The sequence below is a fragment of the Callithrix jacchus genome, chromosome 1 (genome assembly GCF_049354715.1).
Source record: "Callithrix jacchus isolate 240 chromosome 1, calJac240_pri, whole genome shotgun sequence".
In the NCBI taxonomy this organism is placed as follows: domain Eukaryota; kingdom Metazoa; phylum Chordata; class Mammalia; order Primates; family Cebidae; genus Callithrix; species Callithrix jacchus.
The window spans coordinates 100,666,148-100,686,552 of NC_133502.1; the positions used below are offsets into that span (position 1 = coordinate 100,666,148).

The 20,405-nt window shown below is 41.9% G+C and overlaps 1 long non-coding RNA gene and 1 pseudogene across 1 annotated transcript in view; one reads left to right on the top strand and one right to left on the bottom strand.

Annotated features, from left to right (window-relative positions):
• The window catches only part of LOC128932036 (uncharacterized), a 127,715-nt gene that overhangs the window by 38,180 nt on the left and 69,130 nt on the right, over positions 1-20,405 (bottom strand). The gene's annotated exons all lie outside the window — the stretch shown is intronic.
• Positions 16,376-19,712, top strand: LOC100410993 (nuclear envelope pore membrane protein POM 121 pseudogene; annotated as a pseudogene).

Here is a 20,405-nt window from a genome sequence, read left to right on the forward strand (position 1 = left end):
CCTACGTCCAGGCATTATCTCAGGAGGCCTAGGGAAGGAGCAGCAGAAATCTCAAAGACCAAATTTACTTCAAAGAGACTGAATAAAATGATATTATTTCAACCAGAAGATAAACAGAAATACATTAGCTGTCAAGTTCAAGTACTCCAGTACTTGTGCTAACAGGAAGAGTCTATAAGGAAGATGGAATCAATGAAAGAAAATAAGGACAATATTTGCTATACACCTGAATTATGTATGCCAGATTCTAAAACCTGTTAAATCTCCTGCCACATCTTGAAGGCACTAAAATTCAACATGGCTAAAATAAAAATAATAAAAATTTCCCATCCATAAACCTGAGCCTTTTCCATTATTTTCTATGGCAGTGGCACCACCATCCAACCATCTCTAAATACAAAAACCTATGATTCACTCTGCCTTTCTTATTAAACCCATCACCAAGTGACATGGAGTTTATTTACTAAAGATCTCTTGGATTTTTCTACCTTCTCTCTCTCGTATCACCTGATCTTTCTCTGGCATTTATGTCTTTTTTCTATTTTACAGACAGAGATAGCATTGCAAATACAAATGTGATCAGATTACCAACCACCACCTTCATGGTCTGTTTCATGCCCCCTTCCTGCTGCTGCTTCCCACCCTTCTTCTTGCTCTGCGTACTCACATCTCCTCCAGTCCCACCAATGGGCTCTGCTCCTCACATTACATTCAAAGTCTCATGGTGGAACTTCCTGTCTCTCTACTCTGCCTCTTGTCGCCTGGTTAAATTTTATCCTTCCTTGTGCTCCCAGCTTCCTCACAGAAACCTTCATCTCCAGGCCAGGTCAGATCCCCTGCTGTATGTACTCATAACACTGTGGACCTTCCTTTCATAGCAGGGGTTATAATCATCTCCCACTAGGATGGGCAGGGGCCCCTGACAAAGATTCTCTCCTTAACCAAACTCTAATCAGGCTCCTCTAAACCCTCTTTCCAACTAGTCCTCAACTTTTATCTCATTATATCTGTTTGCATTGCCCACTTTGAGCAAGAAACCCGCAAAGTCAGTCTTACCAGAACTCTCCCCTTTCGGTATTTCATTACCCTTAATATTTGATCAGGTTCTTATCCTCCACCATTCCACAGCTGATGTATAATCATCCTGGCCTGTCTTTAGTAAGAATATTATTGGGTCATTTCAGCCAGATTATTTCCTTGCCCCCTGATGTTTCTTCTTAGCAATTCCATCCACTGAACCCTGACTCCAAATTCCCAGTTTATTTGTTTGTTTTTTGGTGTCTCTGCAGTTGAGCCCCATATGTCTCTCCCACTACAAAACTCCATTGCACTGGTTCCTATACTTATTTTGATGATCCTAAATAAAATCTTTACAAAGTGTCATTAGTAGATTTTTCTTTAACACTATATCCTACTTTATGATCTGGTATGTGGGCAAGGATACACAAATGCATCCTTGGCCCATGGCAGGCACTCAAATATAAAATTAACAAATGGATCTACTATCTTTTTGAGTCTTTTTCAGAAATGATCTCTTTTACCTCTCTGGTATAGGATTAGTTGTGGGAAATCCTAGCTAGATTCCTCTTGTTTTTTGTTTTTTTTTTCTATCCAGTTTACTTTTACTATGATTTCAATAGTTTTTCAGACACAGGTGGTTTTTTATTACATGGATGAGTTCTTTAGTGGAGATTTCATTTGACCTGTTACCTGAGCAGTGTACACTGTACCCAATATGTAGTCTTTTATCCCTCATCCCCCTCCCAGACCTCCCCAAAATCATTATATCACTCATGCCTTTGTGTCCTTATAGCTTAGCTCCCACTTACAAGTGAGACCATAAACAATATTTAGTTTTCTATTTCTGAGTTACTTCACTTAGAATAATGGCTTCAAGCTCCAGCCAAGTTGCTGCAAAATACATTATTTTGTTCCTTTTTATGACTAAGAAGTATTTTATGATGTACATATACCTCAGTCTCTTTATCCGTATGTTGGTTGATGGATACTTAGGTTGGTCCCATATCTTTACAATTGCAAATTGTGTCTTTTTCATATAATGACTTTTTTTCCTTTGGGTAGATACCCTGTTGTGAGATTACTGGATCCAACGGCAGTTCTACTTTTAGTTCTTTAAGGAATCTCCATACTGTTTTCCATAGTGGTTGCATGAATTTACATTCCCACCAGCAGTGTCCCAGTGTTTCCTTTTCACACATCTATGCCAACATCTACTGTTTATTGACTTTTTAATTATGGCCATTCTTGCAGGAGTAAAGTGGTATCTCATTGTGGTTTTAATTTGCATTTTCTTGATGATTAGTAGTGCTGAACATTTTTTTTTCATATGTTTGTCGGCTGTTTGTATATCATCTTTTCGGAAATGTCTAATCATGTCCTTTGCCCACTTTCTGATGGGATTGTCCTTTTCTTGCTGATTTGAGTTTGTTGTAGATTCTGGATACTAGTCCTTTGTCAGATCCATAGTTTGCAAATATTTTCACCCACTGTGGGTTGTTTGTTTATTCTGCTGATTATTTATTTTGCTGTGCCAAAGCTTTTTAGTTTAATTAGGTCTCATTTACTTGTTTTTGTTTTAGTTCCACTTGCTTTTGGGGTCTTAGTCATGAAGTCTTTGCCTAAGCCAATATCTAGAAGAGTTTGTCTGTTGTTATCTTTTATAATTTTTATGGTTTCATATCTTAGATTTAAGTATTTAATCCATCTTGAGTTGATTTTTGCATAAAGTGAGAAATAAGGATCAAGATTCATTCTATGTATGTCTTGCCAGTTTTTCCAGCACCATTTATTGAATAGGTGGTCTTTTCCTCAATTTATGTTTTGTATGCTTTGTAGAATATCAGCTGGTTGTATTTACCACTATTTCAAAGATCTCCATTCTGTTTCATTTGGCTACATGCCTATTTTTATACCAGTGCCATGCTGTTTTAGTAACTATAGACTTGTTGTATAATTTGAAGTCAGGTAATGCAATGTCTCTAGATTTGCTTTTTTTGCTTAGTATTGCTTTGACTATATGGGCTCTTTTTTGGTTCCTCATAAATTTTAGGATGTTTTTTCTAGTTTTGTGAAAAATGACAGTGGTATTTTGATGGAAATTGCACTGAATCTGTAGATTGCTTTGGATAGTATGGTCATTTTCACAATATTGATTCTTTCCATCCATGAGCATGCGATGTGTTTCCTTTTGTTTGTGTCATCTATGATTTCTTTCAGCAGTGTTTTGTAGTTTTCCTTGTAGAGTAGAGACATTTCGCTACCTTGGTTAAGCATATTACTAGGTATTTTAATTATTTTTGGCAGCTGTTGTAATAGGAATTGAGTTCTTGATTTGATTCTCAGCTTGGTCGTTGTTGGTATATAGTGGTGATACTGATTTGTATACACTGATTATGTAACCTGTACTTCTTAAGGTAAATAACGAATCACAATAGAAAACAAAACAAAACAAAAAATCAGAAATAGACTATTTTCTATTTTTCATAAAGCCTAAGGGATAACTTTTAAAAAGCTGGCTTTTCCTTTGTCAATAACTTGATCATAAAACATACTATAAGTTTAAAAGATATTTATTGCTGGCTGAAAAATTGTCAAGGAGACTGATTGAGACTGAAAATATAACAGAAGAGTTTCAAATCCAACTTCCCCACACTGAAGTAATATTTCCCTCCTTCTTGCAACTCAAGTTTAATTGCTTTCTTCTAATGCTTCAGTAATCTTCTCTTGTATTACCTAGCTCTTGTGCTATATGCCAAAATAAGTATAAAACTTATTCTAACCTTGGTGAGTACAGTTCAGGCAACTGTTGGTGAAGAAGAATTGCATAGGTGGGCAACTCCAGTACCAACCAACAATGGTAGCTTGCTGGGCACTGACATTTCTGTTTTGAAAAAAATCTGGATTTTTATTTGTACAAATCAGTATAACCTCAATTTTTGTTTTTAAGTTGGTGTAGTCTTGAAAGCATATAATTACTGGGGGCTTGAGTCCTGATCCTACCCACAAATGACTTAATTTCGAGCAGTGAAGGCAATAACAGCACTATTCCAACTGCACACACCTCACTGACTTTATTTCTTTTTAAAAATGTGTTCTATGCTCTAGCCATAAATGTCAAGATGGGAAAGTCTTGTGCTTCTCATTGAAATTAGCTGTTTTAGCTATAATAGGAGATAGGCAAATAAACTATCCCTGGCTTTAGTCTCTCCAACTACTTTGCGAATCTTCACCTCCAATGAACTGCTGCCACTACAGAATACATTTTCTGGGTGATTTGGATTAAGACCATGCAGACAGTAGCAGAGGCAGTGGTCCCAGTCCAAACTTGCTCTAATACCCTACGGCGCCTAATTGAATGCTTATATGTAGAAATATCTGTGTCCTCAATTCAGAAAAAAACAATCCCACGTACAAACCATGGAATTTTTAAGAACAGCGAACTTCCTTAAAATCAGTTTAACCACTTCCAATATCAAGTGATGTGGGATATTCAGAGACCATTAGCAGTAACAGCTTGTAATGGCCACTGATATTCATTCTCTCCAAATGAGCTCATCTTCCTTAAGTTCCTTCAGATGGTGAAGTAGAAATATCAAAGTATCTTTCTTTGACCACCCCAAATTTTGTAATTATGACTAAGTTAAGTCAGCTTGCTTTAACAAAAGCTCACTTAACAAAAGCTAAAAGATGACAAGCAAAGACAGAGAATCACTTACTTGGGCAGCTTCACAGAAGGAAGATTTCAAAATTATGCCAATTTGAGGTATTATGGCCTCAAGATAAAAGACTTCTAATGAGTGAATTTTATAGACATAGAGTACTTCAATGTCAAATCAGTCCTCACTCAGGCTACACACTGGGGAATGCATATATTTGTTTCTACATCAGCACCTCTTTTTCACCTTCTTTTATATTAAAGAATTTCTCTAATCAGTGCTCGCTTACCAGATAAAAAGTAAAAAAAATGACAGAAAAGACTTAGTAAATATAGATGTAGTATTCCCTTTTAGAAAACATAAAAAGTCAGAGGCAAAACAGCCCAAGGAAAGAAATTCATAATGACTGAAAGTCATTCACTTTTTTCCTCATTCAAACATTTATTGACATGCTGTTCTGTAAAAGGTATCAGAGTTCACAGTGGAAACTGCTTATTCCACAAGGTACATCAAAGGTTCAACTTATCAAGGTGAAGCAGATAGGGACCCAGGCTGTTCTGGAAGAAACTGAGAAGAGGTACTTAGAAAGAAGAGAAACCTAGGATGTATGAGCTGGAGGGCTGAGGAAGTAAGAGAAAGCCACCTCCACCCTCACTCGCACCTTGTGTAACCTGAGGAAGAGTTCACCAAATGTAAGTATAAAAGAAAAAAATGCCTTTCCAACCACAACCTAGAAATAGTGGACAGACAGACAGAAAGGAAGCAATAACTAGAGAAATGTGGAGAAAGACAGACATTGTTAAAGGGAAACCTGTTTCCAGATGGTCTCAAGAAAATTTTAAATATCATAAGACCAAAAAAATTTGTTTAACTCTGCTTTCAGATATGCATGTTAGACCACATGTTGAATTGGATGAAAATAGAAACCTGTATCCTTTTTGAAAAGGGTTATTTAAGCTTGTTCCAGGTCTATAGCACAGAATTGGAAATGGGAGAATCCAGGGTCCTGGGCAAGAGGCATTCCCTCTGGAATGTAGTTACAGGATCATTCTGTTTCTCAACTTGTAACTTATTTGACGAATTCTGACACTATACATTTCTGAGGGTGAAAAAATAGTCCTGCTGAGAAGGTAGCATATGGGGAAAGAATTTTGGTTAGGCTTTTTTCAAATATGAAAGTGCTTCAGCTGCAACATTCTGGACTCTTGAAAATTTAGTAGATTCTTATAATGTCATGAAAAAGAAACTGCACCAGATGAAGCAAGACAAGTTTTAGATGTGTTTGAGGACTAAAGATCAAGGTAATCTCAAAAGGAATTTGGACTAATTCCAAAAATGCAAGAGAGAAGGAGAGAAGTGAATAGAAAAATATTTAAGGTTTATTTAAAGTTTATGTGTCTATAAAGCATGCTTTTACCTGTGTGTTTTTTGTCATTATGTTGAGGGATTATGAAATCTTAGCTATCTTTGACTGTTACTCTGAGGTTACAAAGACATTTTCAACTGTTCTCACTCTGGGGAAAAGGAGGAACAGAGGTAGCAGTGTCATAGGATGTGTAGGCAAAGCGTAAGAGAACAACCACAACAGTTCATGACCTGCTTTGGTTTTAATCTAGGTCTTAAGTTAAAGTTCATCTCAAAAAACAAAGACTTACTGAAGACAGTAAACATTTCACTGAAGCAAAAGTGCATGTGACAGTCATTGGTTACCTATACTTTTCCACCTTTGAGAGTTTGTATGTAGAGCAAAGCATTTTGGGAATAGGACACAATCATTTATTCTCTCATATGATGCCTGCTCATAAGGAAGTTGCATTCTGGAATAAAGACAATAAGGAAAGAGACAAATGTAATAGAGGATGATGATAATGATCAGGGTAGAGTTGTGTATAACCTACCTTGGATCCTCTATGTCAGCTGGCCAAGGCAGGAAAGTCTTCATTAAGCAGGTGTCATTTGAGTTGCATTTAGAAAGAAGAGTAGGTGTTTTCCAGTTGAGAAAGGTGATGAGTCATTCCAGGCAAAAGGTATCCCATAAGCAAATACCCAGAGGCCCACACACAGAGTATTCAGAAAATTGTAAATTCTTATATACAGTAGATTGGGGAGATTGATGACAAGAGAGGCAAGTGAACAGATGGGCGAAGACTAGATTATGAAAATTATGTTACAGAGTTTAGGTTTTATCCTATAGGTGATAGAAAAATATGGAAAACTTTTAGGAGGAGAATGACAGGTCCAAATTTTCCGCTTTGGAATACTTTTTATCAATGACTTTGTCAAAGCTCACAGTTTTTTCTTCATATTGGTTAGTCAGAATAAGATTCATCTTATTTGAGCCATTGAGCTTGCCTTCAACATGTCAACTGTTTCAAGCTTTTCTTAGAAGTTTCTGAATGCAACTGAATAATTTCCTGACCTCTAATATTGCCCTCTAAAATATTTCTAGTCCTTCTCTCCTTAGGTAAGTCAATGTAAATAGATATTGATCTCCAGAGGAACAGAAAATTAACTACTGGGAAAAAGCAAATGTATTTTTATACTCTTACCTGCTACTAAAGAGGGACTACTCAGGATAATTTGTTTTTCTGATTGCTGTAAGTATTCACCAGAGTGCTTTGCATCAGTGTGTTAACGCGTCAGCTATAGGAGATCTAGCCTAGGTCTTGTTTAATAAGGATGAAGGAAACCTACTGCATTTGTCAACAATGATCTTTATAAAGATCATCACACTGCCAAGTCCCTGGAATTTGTTGTTGTTTCTTGAAGTTGCCATACTGGATAAGAAGGAAGAGATTAAATTAACAATGTTAGCCAATCTTAAATGAGATTTCCAGGTCAAGGAGACTCCCAGGACCAAGACTAGTATTCCTAAAACTAGGGGAAGTACTGCAGCACTGCCTTGTGTTTCTCAACCACCAGCTACATTGTGGGACTATAGCCCTGCTCCTGACTTTTCAGAGTGGGAAGCAAAGTGATTTGAGGATTACAAAAGAAAGCCACTCTACTTCTGAGAGGAGGAAATCAAGTGTGACAGCCAGGTATAAGTATTCTTAGAAATAGGCTCACATGATTTGTATAGAAGTTATGAAGAGCTGTTAGCAAAGTCTAGTGCTTTTCAATCTCTCTGGGTTAAATGCAAAAACTTTCTTCCCTCGAGGATGAGTAAGTCTTCTTACATTACATCTGAGTTAATTTGGGAATTGTGCATCTTCTTCCAGAGAGAGATAAGACTGTCATTGTTTTTACAGTCTTAATGGTTCTTGAGCTTTGGAGTTGAGTCCGAAAGTGGCAACATGAAAAAAAAATCATCAGTCTAGGGATCAGAAAACCAATTTCAGTTCCAGTTATGCCACACATAAGTGGTCTTATGGGGCCATTGGGTTTCAACTGAACTTAAGATTTTGATTTTAAAAATTGGGACATTACCACTCCTGTTAGATTCTTCTGGATGATGCTTTGTGAATCCAGGACAATGCAAAAACATCAATCTAATATTTTAATAGAGCTATATAAATATAAGCTTCAGTACTAGTGATGGCCAAAAAGAGCCCTGCTAAGATGATAGCTGTTTAGAAGAGGAAATGAAGTAATGAAATCAATATTGTGATCGTGGAGAACCTGAGTGAATGGTAGAAGGGAGAAGAAATTGAAAGGTTTAAATTTTCCTCTTAACAGCTGAGATTCTGGCAGAAGACAGTTATGAGGCTTTCCAACTTAATAAAAGTACAACTGCGATGTGGTAATAGAAGCTAATTTTATAGATTGACCTTGAATTTTAATGATTCACAAAACATTAAAGATACTTCAGCTAGGAGGCTAATGTTTGAAGCTCCACATCAAATTGAGTACTGCATCCACCTTTCTGGTGATCAACATCTGTCTGGCACAGGTGACACAATCATAGCTATCCCTTAATGTGTGGCACCAGAACGTCAGCATAAGGATGTTAGACTAGGTAAGAGATCCATGTAGGTAGTTTGGGAAGAAAAATCACACAATTTAGGACCCATTAAACTTACTACAAGCAAATCAAGACACATTCTTGCTTGCCAACACAAGCTTGCTCCCCTGACATTTCTTCTGGGTATGTAAATGCATGATTGTTTCTGACCACCTTATATGCTGATATATGATGGACTATATTGTTTACTGAGAGTGATGACAAGGAAAACTGAGCCAGCCCCAGAAGCAGGAAACTGCTCAGGATATTAAGTAGTAGATGTGTATATCACAACCAGTTAAACTAGTTCTTTAAGCATGGGATATGTGACCCTGCCCCCGTGGCTCCCTAGTGGAGAAAGCATTCTAGTTTGTCTGTGATCAGCGGTAACCAGGCATCAGCTGTCTGCCTAGTTTACCTTGGTTCTATGAGGAAACACAGAACACCTGCTTGTTAATAATCACCTATTCAGAGAAAATAAATACATTGGTCAGAGTCTGCTCGAGACTCTCAGCTCGAAAGGCTGTTAGCTCCCTGAGGCTCTCAGCTTGGAAGGCTGTTACCCCTTGATAGTCCCACTTTGTACTCTTATCTCTGTGTGTTTCTTAATGCCTTCAGTGCCACCTGGGTTGAGGTCTCAGTACTTATACATTCCTACTTGCTCCATCAAGTAAACAGTTATCAAAAGCTAGTATTTTTTGCTGAAGATCATTTTTGCATTCTTTCCCCAAAAGAGAGAGGATGCAAAGGCCCCTAAAGACTCAGAATGCTATCAACAATGATCAAGACTTGAGGGCCAGATGCAGTGGGTCACTATAATCCCAGTACTTTGGGAGGCTGAGGCAGCTGGATCATCTGAGGCCAGGAGTTCGAGACCAGCCTGACCAATATGGTGAAACCCCATCTCTACTAAAAATAAAAAAATTAGCCAGGTGTGGGGGCATGCACCTGTAGTCCCAGAAACTCAGGAGGCTGAGACAAGAGTATCGCTTGAACTCAGGAGGCAGAGGTTGAAGCAAGCTGAGATCACGCCACTGCACTCCAGCCTGGGCAACAGAGTGAGACTCTGTCTCAAAAATGAAAAAAGACTTGAGGTCCAGATGCAGATAGCCTCTGGTGGACCGTATGGCGCTCAATAGAATAATGAAATAAGTTTAGAGACTACTGCAAATTCTTGTTTCCATTGAGAGCTCCTGATAGTCATCTTAGCAATCTCGACCCAGCAATGACTTTTTTAGCCTCTCCTTCCACACAAGAATATGTTCTTTTTCTCTTACTTCCCTACTTGCCTCTTGACTTGAAGAGCTCAGACCCTCCATCAACAGAATAAATCGTTTCATTCCTGCTTGTTGAGCTTCTCCAACAGGTGTGGCAGTTTTGCCAGCAAAAGTGGTTCTGTCTGTAATTCCACTCTTACTTCAAAGGCCTGGGAGAAGGTCAGCTAGACTGCTCTCTATTCTCACTTTATAGTGCTCAGTCTCACTCTAGTTTCCTCACTTAGCCTTTCCTTCCCTTGGCCCGTCATCAAAACCATGCCTGGTTTCCAATGCAAAAAAAAAAATTGGGATTGAGATAAAGGTAATACCAATGATAAGTGTTTTCTCAGAATTTGAAAGGTTGAAAATTAAGATATGTGATTCCCAACTGCAAAAACAACTAAATTCAAACCTAATTTGTCCCTAAACTCTAACATTATAATCAGTATAACCTGTTCCTTCCTCAAGTTCCTTCTCTTCTGGGGAATTACTTAGAAGACTCATTATCTTCACCTGGGAAGTTGCATCTCCCTCCCCACGCCATCTCCATCACTCCCTTAGACTCTATAGGCAAAATATCTACGTTTCCAGGCCCTGCCCAATGGCCACCTTAGCCTGTGAAACCAGTGTTACAAGTACTATGTGTTCAGGGTGCTTCCACTCCAGTGCCTCCTTTCCTGTTTCTGGCAAAGCTCCCCACATGCTGGAGGTTGTTCTCCAGAGAAAGGTTGGAGATCAGGTCCTGTGGCAATCAAAGCCAAGCTGTAGGTGTTGGGCACAGTCCAAAAGCTAATCCTCCTAGTTACCCACTGTAGTCCTCCCACCTATGAAATGAGCAAAACCATACCCATCTTACAGTGTTGTTATGAGTATTTACTGAGATATGTATAAAAAGGCCTTAACAAAGAACATGGCACACAGCAATGATTTAATAAGTAATATGAGCTATTGACATGGTCAGTAGGAAAGACAAAAGAGAGAAGGGTTTATGAACACAGATTCTGGAGCCAGATACTCCAGGATTGAATACTGGCTCTGCAACTCATTAGCTGTGTGACTTTGGGCAAGTTACTTAACCTTTCTGTGCCTCTTTACTCATCTGAAAAATGGACAGTGGTGATGCTAGAACTCATATCTTCATGAGCATGAAGAGAGCAAATATATGTAAAGTGTTTGAGTATTTCTTCCTACAGTAGAAATCTCCGGTGCTTAAAGTTGAAGTTCTTTTTCATCCCATAGTCTGGTTCTGTATTCCTCCTAGCTATATGACCAAAGCACCAGTCCTTTCTATTTAGTTATTGCTTTTCTACCTAAGGACACAAGAAAAATAAAGAATATGGCTGTTCTTTATTTGTTGTTCATAAAAATACTAATGTTAAGCTTTTCACATTTTCCATTCTTTGACTAGTAGAATAACTTAAAAAATACTTTAGCAGGTCACTGAAATCAACAATGCCCCCACTTCCCTGAGAATGAATTCTGATTGCCCTGCTAGCCTTCCTTTTACCTAATTCCTTTTTAAAAGCTTTGATGTGGCACAGACAGAGCTTCTGTGATATGTAATATAGATTAAAAGCAAGACAATTTCATCAACAGAGCATTAAACTTAAATATCTAAATGCCAAAGGGCTGGAAATTCAACCTAATTAAAATGGCTAAACACAGAGTCACAATTAAACAGTGAGAGAATTATGGAAAAGTAAATATTTACACACACATTGTACACTTATTAGGGTTTACAAAGAAATGCTTCTCATCTGCACAGCTTTCCTTTGTAATGATATTGTTATGAGGCAATAAATGTGGTTATAGTTAATAACAGATGTTAAATGGCATAATTCATCCAGAAATCTCACTAATTACTGCAGAAGCAACAGACAAATTCACAGCATTGTATGGGAGGTATTTCTTATCTGTTAGTTTGTAAACTGAAAGGTCATTTGTAGAAAAAGAAATACTTAAAATAAAGCTGTAGTTATTTAAATGAAAAATTTAAACACTTTAAAGTTACAACAGGCTTCCCCTTCCAAAGAGTTCATGTTTCATTCAGACAAAACAAAGTGGCCCAAATGAGTTTGCATTAACTTGGCCACTATTGTGGTAATCATTTTCTAAATTAGTTTAGGGAGAATGTTCCATATTTTAAACTGCATTACTTGTTGTCTTTAGAATAACGCTTACCATCAAATATTTTATTTTTCTTCAGCCCAATGCTTCTCTTGTAAGGGCACTAGGACAAATAAGGAGGAAGGCAGACAGGGTACAATGTCACCTGAAGTAATTTTACTTTACACAGATCATACAGAGAAGAGGTGGAAAGTATAAACACTTAAAATAATTTTCCATAATAAATTTGGGAAGGCTGATGAGAAAAATTAAAATCAAGAGGCAACTTTTGTTACCTTCACAAAAGCTCAAACCCAGGAGTCACTGTGAGACTCCCCATGCCCTTAACAGTCAACTGTCACTTGACATTCTAACGTCCATTGTTTTCTCCACTTCCGTGTCGTCTCAACAGTGGTGCCCTTTGAAAGGTTTGTGGTTGACCTGCACCACATTTTACAAAGCTTTTCTTCTTGGATTTAATTCCTATTGGTCTTCAAAACAAAAGAGTTTTATTTACATCCTGATTTAAATAAAGTCAGGATGCTGAAGTTAAAACAACAAAAATTTCCAAGGTTTTCAGTTGTACAAACGTGCATCTGTGCATGCACGCACACACACACAGACAGGAAGAGAGAGAGAGCGAGAGAGCAGGATGGATATTTGAGCCGAAATGGAGAGAAGAGGAGACAAAACCTATCTTTAGTTTTCTATGAAATAGAAACGATTATAGCTGACCTCTGGTATAATGTTTAATTGTTCCTTTTTCTTGTGGAAAGCCTGGTGGCCAGGTTATTTATTTATTTATTTATTTTTAATGCCTCTGAGTGAGACAACATTTGAGACATCATTGAGTCTTCCAGTTTTGATTTTTGTGGAGAATAGCTTTCCCATAAAATAGAAACTTGGCAATAAAAATCAATGTATACCCATCAATATAATCATTGGAGTCAAGAAAGAATTTTTTTTTCCATGTTAACTTTTGAAACAATCTGAAAAGAAATCTGCTTAGGGAAAAGGCAAGGACAGCATATTATAATGAATGGAGAGAATGGACTAGACTGGTGCTCCCCAAACCTCAGTGCATATATGCACCACCTGGGGATCTTTTCAAAGGATAGATTCTAACTCAGGAGGTCTGCAGTGGGTCTGCCACCCTACATATCTAATGAACTCCCACATACTGCTGCTGCCTGTGAACCACACTGTGAGCAGTGAGGACCCAGGGGACTACTGACAGTCTCCTCTAAATCTGGTATCCTTACACAATAGAAAGCAAAGTGAAAGTTCATATTGAGCCTTAAATTAGAAAGCTGGAAGGGTACTTAAGGGGAATCCTGATTTATTCCCCATCACATGATGTTCTATAGTATCACAGAGAAACAATTCCAGATGGCTGAAGAAGTATGTGTTTCTAACAGTCTCCTTTGAAGATAGCCTGCAACATTGCTTAGCAGTTAATTCAGTTTTTAACAACCTTGAAAATATTTAGCAAAAGTTTCCTTTGCTGTATCATGAGTTAATTCTTTATGTACAGATTTCCATGTAGAGAGAAAATTCCTCTAAATGATACCCCTTTGTAAACTAAAAAACTATTCATTAATACATAATCTCTCAGTTTCCATTCTTTAAGCTATCTTGGATGGTTTAGACTTTTCTCAATGGGACATTTTCTAAGCCTTTAATCATCTGGGTAATCTTATACAAGTGATGTCATTCCCCTTAGAGAGTAATTTGTTCTACCCTCAGTTAAAAAACATCCATCCTTTTTGTTTTCATTCTTTCAATCCCTAAAGGCCTACTTCTCTTCAAGAATTTCTATATCATCACCATAAAGGATCATTAACATCTCCTTAAGATCTTACGGTGAGTAACCTCCAAAATCTTAGTTTTATTAGGTCATTCACTGGCAACACAATTGAACTGAACACAAGGAAGAGATCATAATTAGTATACAAACTGTCATGTGTCACAGCTCTGATGTTTATGCATTTTGGTGTTTTGCCCCTGATAATCTAATTGTTTTCTAAGTAGTTTCTAAACTACTGACATATAAGACATGTGGACTCAGCAAAAACATACATTGGGGAAAAAAAAAACCCAATAATTTCTTACATTTAGCTTTGTATTACACACAAAAGCTTAGTATTCATTAGGCAAGTTAACATTATTGAGTAAAAGCTTCCTTCTTTTCAAAGCAGGGATGATAATACCTACCTCATAGAGATTCGCACAGATTAAATTAGATTATATTTATATTATATATATGGATTATGTTAAATTAGATGCTGCATATATAGAGATTATACATAAAAATGCCTAGTACACATTGGTCATTCAACAAACAATTACTTCATTTTTCTCCAAGTAATGAAACTTACCAATCAGACTATCACTAGTACTTAGAATGGCATTTTTCACATAGCAAGCAGTTGATAAATCTGTTGAATGAATGTATCAAAATATAGGTATAATCAGGCTGAGAATCTGAACAAAGAAAAATCATTTGAGTTGGTTAAGTCCCACTTTCATTATATTGATAAATTCACATCAATTCCTCAGACTTCGCTTTTAAAAGTTTCATTCTCAGGGTTAAGCAACATGACAAAAACCAGATACCAAATTTACGTAATACTAGTGTCTATTTAGGTCATTCAAATCATTTTGGTATAAATGGCCATAGAAAAAGGGTGAGTTTTTTAGAGGAAAGATATATAAATGAATTACATTACATAAGGATTATATTAATTTGCTGGGAGCCTTTATTTACCTATAGGGACGGTGTCAAAACAATATTAAATATCACAGTTAACTAATACTTAAGGCTGGAGACTTATGAAGAAGGTGATAATGAGCAAACTTGACCTCTCATTGCTGTATAGACTTCTATCTCTAAAAGAAAGGCTGTATATTGGCATAGCCACCATTTGATTAGTGGGGTACATTTTGATGTCTTAGGTTACTTAAAGCTGTATTTTCTCAATTATATGAATGAAAAATAAATTATATCAACATATATATATATTAAATAACACTGTTTTATTAAAGCCTTTGTCACAGTGTCTAATACATTTTAACTGTTTTTCAGACACTCATTGTTTATGTAGGTATTCTTTTTTTTTTTTTTCTTTTGAGACAGAATAATCTCACTCCCTCACCCAGGCTGGAGTGCAGTGGCACGATCTTGGCTCACTACAACCTCTGCCTCCCAGGTTCAAGAAATTCTTCTGTCTTAGCCTCCTGAGTAGCTGGGACTAGAAGTGCCTGCCACCATGCCTGGTTAATTTTTGTATTTTTAGTAGAGATGGGATTTCACCTTGTTGTTCAAGTTGGTCTCGAACTCCCAACCTCAGGTGATCCAGCCGCCTCAGCCTCCCAAAGTGCTGGGCTTACAGGTGTGAGCCACTGTGCCCGGGCAATATAGGTATCTTTTTAAAAAAGAAATTAGAACTCTTGAACTCTACATCTGGAATGATTTGATACATCCAATTATGCTTAAAATGCAGGCATTTTTTCCTTCAATGCTGGCTACCCAGGACAGCAATAGTACTTTAATAGCTCAGGCAGCTCTGGATATCAGGATTATTATCTGTATGGCAGCCCAGGTCACTCTGAAGAAGCACCCAGGAACTATGATGCAAGAAGAACAGCTTGAGAGAGCATTACGGGCCAGCCTCTGGGACTGAGGAAATACCAGAAATAGCCCACCACCCTATGGGTTTTGTCTCTCAGCAGAAGAAGAAATGAGGAGACAGCGCCTTCACAGATTCGATGGCCAGTGCGGTGACATCTTGGGAAGACATGTTTTTTTTCATGTAATGATTGTCCATTTGGTTCATTCCGCAAGCCCCTAGTTCATTTTAAACAAAAGCAGAGTGTACCGGTATTGCCCTGGATCGCTCCCGTCTGCCTGGGACGGTCCTTCCATGATCCCTCTGATTCAGCTCACATCTTGGTGGGCGTGGGCTCACATAGGTCACTTCCTTCATGAAGGGACCAGTTTCCATACTCCCCTCTCTCACCGCTGACTCAGCAATGCCTCTGCCTTGCTCTGCTTTTGAAAACTGTGACCTTCACCAGGAGATTTTACTTTCACCAGGCAGGAAGATGAGCCCCTCATCCTGACTGGAGTGCCCTGTGTTTGACTTGGCAGTGGGTGCAGAGCCATCTCCCCATCCTCCCAGTGCGTCGCCACTGCGGCTGTCCAGGAACAGAATGTAGCTGCCTCGGCCGCGTGTCGTCCTACTCTCCCCCACCCCAGCGCCTCTGCTCCTCAGCTCCTCCGGCCCCTGCATCTGGCTGCTGTTTGCAGGGCCTTTGCTTTGCTCTGGTATTGCTCTGCCATTATAGAAAGTCTTATGGAAGAAGTATAAGAAAGACCTAAAGGCGGAGCCGCGATGTCTCCAGCGGCTGCAGCGGCTGCAGCAGGGGAGCGCGGCGGCCCATAGAGAGTGTTAGGGATGGCCAGGGCCGGGCCTGCGGTGGGCCGGCAGGGGCGGCGCTCCTCGGCCTGTCGCTGGTCGGCCTCGTGCTGTACCTTGTGCCAGCTGCGGCTGCGCTGGCCTAGCTGGCCGTGGGGGCTCCCGCGGCCTGGTGGGGACTGAGCCGCGAGCCCCGGAGGTTCGCGCCCCTTGTCCTCCTTTGTTCGGCACGCACGACATCGGCGAACATTGTTCGCTTCGCCTACGGCCAAGTCGGCAGCCGACGGAAATCTCCTAGAGCCAGCAGACACTGCTCGAAGGACCCGACCCTGCCGAACTGCTACTCATGGGCAGTTACCTGGGCAAGCCCGGGCCGCCACAGCCCCCCTCCCCCGACCCGGCGCTCCGGAGTGCCAGGACTTGCAGCAGAGGCCTGGCAGCCGCCCACCCGCCTGCTCTGCGCTGCGCTCCCCGCCGACCCATCGCATTCACCACGTTTACCCCTCTCTCCCCACTCCTCTTCTCCGACCCTCCAGTAGGCCTTCCCAACGGGATTGTGGGACTTCACCAAATCGGTTTATAGTAACGCCTTGAAGACGCTATCCGATCCATGAGGCCCAATATTTCTGTCTGGGGGTACTTCCCACAGTGTGCTGGAATGGTTATCACAAGAAGGCTGTGCTGTCCCCTTCTTGTGCTACGCAACTCCAGGATGGTGTGTAGCCCGGTGACTGTGAGGATCGCCCCTCCTGACAGAAGGTTTTCGAGGTCTGCGATACCAGAGCAGATAATCAGCTCAACACTCTCCTCACCGTCAAGTAATGTCCCAGACCCATGTGCAAAGGAGACTGTACTGAGTGCCCTCAAAGAGAAGAAGAAAAGGACAGTGGAGGAAGAAGATCAAATATTCCTTGATGGCCAGGAAAATAAAAGAAGGCGCCATGATAGCAGTGGCAGTGGACATTCAGCATTTGAGCTCCTGGTGGCCAATGGAGCTCCCGCTTCTTTTGTGCCTAAGCCTGGGTCTCTGAAGAGACGCCTCAATTCTCAGAGCTCAGAGGACCACTTGAATTAGAGATCCCGAACCTCTTCCATGAGCTCCTTGACAAGCGCTTACACAAGTGGCACCCCTAGCTCCAGCTGCAATGCCATTACCAGTTCCTACAGCTCCACTCGAGGCATCTCACAGCTCTGGAAGAGAAGTGGTCCTAGTTCATCACCCTTCTCTAGCCCAGCCTCGTCCCGCTCCCAGACACCGGAGAGACCAGCAAAGAAAATCAGAGAAGAAGAAGTGTGTCATCATTCCAGTTCTTCAACCCCACTGGCTACAGACAAGGAGTCCCAGGGAGAAAGGGTTGCAGATACAGCCCCATGGAAGAAACAAAACTCACGAATTCTCCGTCTATACCTGGCAGCTCTGGGCAGCCTAAGCGGAAAATTCAGCTGCTGCCTTCTCGGCGAGGAGAACAGCTGACCTTGCCTCCACCTCCCCAGCTTGGCTATTCGATCACTGCCGGGGACCTAGACTTAGAGAAAAAGACTTCATTACAGTGGTTCAATGAGGCCTTGGAGGATAAGACCAATGCTGCCTCGAACTCTGTCACTGAGACCCCACCTACCACTCAGCCTTCATTTACCTTTACCCTGCCTGCTGCTGCACCTGCCTCCCCGCTGACCTCCCTCCCGGCCCCAAGCACCAACCCACTGTTAGACAGCTTGAAGAAGATGCAGAGTCCCCTGAGACTGCCGCCCTGCCCAGAATCTCCTGGAGCAGCAACCACTGAGGCCCCGTCGCCTCCAAAGACGCCCAGCCTCCTGCCATCACTGGGCTTCTCACAGTCAGGGCCACCAGGGCCCCTCCCCGGCCCCTCCTCAGACTCCAAGCCTCCCACCACTTTGCTGGGGCTGATGCCTGCTTCATCCACAGTACCAGCCACTGACACCAAGTCACCTCCAACCCTTCAGGCAGACATGGCTGCCAAACCCCAAGCCACATCTGCCCCACCCCCTGACCCCAAACAGAGCTTCCTGTTTGGAACACAGAGCACCTCACTTTCCAGTCCTGCTGCCCCTGCCGAGTCCTCAGCATCTCCCATGTTCAAGCCCATTTTCATGGCCCCACCTAAGAGTGAGAAGGCCGGCCCCACACCGCCTGGCCCTTCAGTCCCAGCCACAGCACCTTCCAGCTCCTCCCTCCCTCCAACCACCGGCACCACAGCCCCGACTTTCCAGCACAGCCCCGACTTTCCAGCACAGCCCCGACTTTCCAGCCCGTGTTTAGCAGCATGGGGCCGCCTGCATCTGCGCCCTTGCCTGCTCCCTTATTCAAGCAGACAACTCCCGCCACTGCTTCCACCACAACTGCCCCATTTTTCACCTGCCTGGCCACCACCGCCTCTGCTGTGGCTACCATCTCCACAGCCAGTCCATCCGCAGACTCTGCTTCGAAGCCTGCGTTTGGCTTTGGTGTAAACAGTGTGAGCAGCAGCGTGAGCACCACGACCAGCACCGCCACTGCCACCTCACAGCCTTTCCTCTTCGGGGCGCCCCTGGAGCTTCACCCCTGTCATGGGCTCCATATTCCAGTTTGGCAAGCCGCCTGCCCTGCCCACCACCACCACAGTCACCACCTTTCACCCAGTCCCTGCCCACTGCCGCACCGACGGCCACCAGCAGCAGCGCCGCCGGCTTTAGTGGTTTCGGCAGCAGCCTCAGCACCTCCGCCCCGGCCACCAGCAGCCAGCCCACACTGACATTCAGTAACACGAGCACCTCCACATTCAACATTCTCTTTGGCTCAAGCACCAAGTCCCCGCTCCCATCATATCCAGGAGCCAACCCCCAGCCCGCATTTGGGGCCGCCGAGGGGCAGCTACCGGGAGCCACCAAGCCAGCCCTTGCCCCCAGCTTTGGCAGCTCTTTCACTTTTGGGAACTATGCAGCCCCAGCCCGGGCTGCTGCACCCACACCTGCACCTGCGTCCACGATCATGATCGTGCCCGCGCATGTGCCCACACCCCTCCAACCTGCCTTTGGCAGTGCCACACAGTCGGCGTTTGGGTTGAAAGCCGCGGCTTCAGCCTTTGGCGCCCCCGCCAACTCACAGCCCACCTTTGGCGGCACCACTGCTATCTTCTTTGGTGCAGCCACCAGCTCTGGCTTTGGAGCCACCACCCAGACCGCCAGCAGTGGGAGCAGCAGCTCAGTGTTCGGCAGCACGACACCATCACCCTTCACATTTGGGGGTTCAGAGGCCCCCGCTAGCAGCGGGGGCTTTGGGATCAATGTTTTTCCTCATCAAAATGCCTCTTAATTGGCCACTGTACCAGCCACTTGTCCTAGCCAAATGTCCAAAACACACTCTTGGGCCCCACAACATTACAATCCACAGATTGCCTGAGTCATTCGAGTTTTTTCCTGTGGCTTGTGTTCCATGAATAAAAGGGCAAAGTCAAAAGATCACTGATGTCTTACTGTCACAGAGATATTTTAAAAGAGAGAAGCAGGGGCCGGGCATGGGGGCTCAGACCTGTGGTCCCAGCACTTTGGGAGGCAGAGGCGGGCGGATTACCTGAGGTCAGGATACGAAGCCAGCTTGGCCAGCATGGTGAAGCCCCATCTCTACTAAAGATTCAAGGATTGGTGGAACATGGTTGCATGTGCCTGTGGTCTCAGCTGCTTGGGAGGCTGGGGTGGGAGAATTGCTTGAACCCAGGAAACGTGCAGTGGGTTGAGATTGCGCCACTGTACTCCAGCCTGACTGCTAGAGCAAGACTCTGTCTCAAAAAAAAAAAAAAAAAAAAAAAGAGAGGGAAAGAAAGAAGCAGGAAAAGATCTTCCTTTTTTAATCTACAGTTTATATAGTTTTCTGGTTATGCACATAATAGACATGCCTTCCATATGCATAAAGCAAACATCTGGAAAGAAATATACCCAAATGTTGGCAGGGACTATCTTTGGGAGGGGAATACAAGGGATTTTGCTTTTTGTTCTTTTGCTATTTATC